This window comes from Filicampus tigris, unplaced genomic scaffold (genome assembly GCF_054856515.1).
Source record: "Filicampus tigris isolate MCC_2025a unplaced genomic scaffold, RoL_Ftig_1.0 HiC_scaffold_49, whole genome shotgun sequence".
Lineage (NCBI taxonomy): Eukaryota > Metazoa > Chordata > Actinopteri > Syngnathiformes > Syngnathidae > Filicampus > Filicampus tigris.
In genome coordinates this window covers 42,501-45,000 of record NW_028233430.1, presented here as the reverse complement: position 1 = coordinate 45,000, position 2,500 = coordinate 42,501, and the positions used below count along the sequence as shown (strand labels likewise).

General features: G+C 65.1%; 1 non-coding gene across 1 annotated transcript in view; it reads right to left on the bottom strand.

Annotated features, from left to right (window-relative positions):
- The window catches only part of LOC147125598 (18S ribosomal RNA), a 1,891-nt gene extending 1,800 nt beyond the window's left edge, over positions 1-91 (bottom strand). The window contains exon 1 of the ribosomal RNA XR_015085501.1: positions 1-91. This exon is cut by the window's left edge and continues 1,800 nt beyond it. This is a non-coding gene — a ribosomal RNA (18S ribosomal RNA).
- Positions 92-2,500: the final 2,409 nt, after the last annotated feature.

The window sequence follows — 2,500 nt, the reverse complement described above, 5'->3', positions numbered from 1 at the left end:
TCGCAGTTTCACTGTACGGGCCGTGTGTACTTAGACTTGCATGGCTTAATCTTTGAGACAAGCATATGCTACTGGCAGGATCAACCAGGTAGCCTCGGGCCGGGAGGGAGCGGCGGGCCACCCCCGCGGCGGTTCGCCCGCGCCGGCGTCGGGCCCCGCCCGGAACGGGGCAGGGGCCGCGCGCGGACGCCCGCTCGCGTGGGGGAGGGCGCGCGCCGTCCCTTCGGTAGGTGGGCTGGAGCCGCCTTAGCGGGCGTAGGACGGGGGCCTCCTCGCGGGAAGCCCCGCCGCCGCCGCGCTAGGGGAAAGGGTTTGAGAAACGATGCGTTAGCCGGAAGGCCCGCCGGCAAGGCGACCGTCCCGCTGCTGGGGCGGGGAGGGGCCGCGGACGAGCGGCGGGCTCCGTGGTAGGACTGCTGAGATCGGTGGGTCGCCTCGGCCTCGCTGCCGTACGGTCGCGCCGGGGTTGGCCGCGGGCCAAGCTCGCGAAGTAGCCCCGGCGCTGGAGAGCGACCCGCTGGCCGGAGGAACCGTCCGCCCGAGCGACCGGCGCGAGGCCGGTGCCGGCGGGGGCCCTCCGATGGCGGGTCATGGTTGCCGATCGGTCGGTGGGGGAATGGAGGTGCGGTGCGTGGTGAGGAGCTCCGGGCGGGGTGGGCCTTCGCCCGGCCCGCGGAGTCCGATTGAGCGCCGCCCGGGTCGGGCGGGCCCGCTCCGTTGAGCGCACGGAGGTTGAGATAGAAAATATTGCAACACGCGGAGCTCCAGGAAGGGGGGCCCTCGCCCGGCCCGCGGAGTCCGATTGAACACCCCCCAGGTCGGGCGGGCTCGCTCTGTTGAGCGCACGGAGGTTGACATAGAAAATATTGCAACACGCGGAGCTCCAGGCGGGGGGGGCCCTCGCCCGGCCCGCGGAGTCCGATTGAACACCCCCCAGGTCGGGCGGGCTCGCTCTGTTGAGCGCACGGAGGTTGAGATAGAAAATATTGCAACACGCGGTGCTCCAGGCGGGGGGGGCCCTCGCCCGGCCCGCGGAGTCCGATTGAACACCCCCCAGGTCGGGCAGGCTCGCTCTGTTGAGCGCATGGAGGTTGACATAGAAAATAATCCAACACGCGGAGCTCCAGGCGGGGGGGCCCTCGCCCGGCCCGCGGAGTCCGATTGAACACCCCCCAGGTCGGGCAGGCTCGCTCTGTTGAGCGCATGGAGGTTGACATAGAAAATAATCCAACACGTGGAGCTCCAGGCGGGGGGGCCCTCGCCCGGCCCGCGGAGTCCGATTGAACACCCCCCAGGTCGGGCAGGCTCGCTCTGTTGAGCGCATGGAGGTTGACATAGAAAATAATCCAACACGCGGAGCTCCAGGCGGGGGGGCCCTCGCCCGGCCCGCGGAGTCCGATTGAACACCCCCCAGGTCGGGCAGGCTCGCTCTGTTGAGCGCATGGAGGTTGACATAGAAAATAATCCAACACGTGGAGCTCCAGGCGGGGGGGCCCTCGCCCGGCCCGCGGAGTCCGATTGAACACCCCCCAGGTCGGGCAGGCTCGCTCTGTTGAGCGCATGGAGGTTGACATAGAAAATAATCCAACACGTGGAGCTCCAGGCGGGGGGGCCCTCGCCCGGCCCGCGGAGTCCGATTGAACACCCCCCAGGTCGGGCAGGCTCGCTCTGTTGAGCGCATGGAGGTTGACATAGAAAATAATCCAACACGTGGAGCTCCAGGCGGGGGGGCCCTCGCCCGGCCCGCGGAGTCCGATTGAACACCCCCCAGGTCGGGCAGGCTCGCTCTGTTGAGCGCATGGAGGTTGACATAGAAAATAATCCAACACGTGGAGCTCCAGGCGGGGGGGCCCTCTCCCCCCCCGGTGAGTCCGCTCACAGTGCCCCTATGTCGGGCAGGCTCATTGCAATGTGCGCATGGAGGTTGACTTAGAAAATATTTGAGAGTGACATGAGCTCCAGGCAGACACCGACTCATCGCCCGTGGGGTGTCCGACGAGCCCTCACCAATCTTGGATTAATGTTTGGCGAGGCTCCCCTGATCAGCTCTGGAGGTGGCAAGTTCTGAAAAAGTGGTTTCTGAAAATGTGCCCCTTGTATTTTGTGAAACCAGGGGTAACCTAGCGAGTAGGCAAACTCATCCCCTGACTGGGGGGATCAACTTTTACCTACTACAGCGCCCCTAATGGCCAAAAGTGGTACTGCTCCCCCTGGTAGCCTAACCCATTGAAATGAATGGGAAAAATTAATTTAGGCTACCAGGGCTTTGGGCTACCAGGGCTTTGGGCTACCAGGGCTTTGGGCTACCAGGGCTTTTTGCTACCAGGGCTGTGGGCTACCAGGGCTTTGGGCTACCAGGGCTGAGGGCTACCAGGGCTATTATAGGCGGCCACCACTGCACTAGTGGCAGCCCGGGGAAGGTGCCTGTTGCTCGGATATGCTTTTACGCACGTCGGCCTCTGCGCCCTGGAGCTTTTTTATGCTACCAGGGCTATTATAG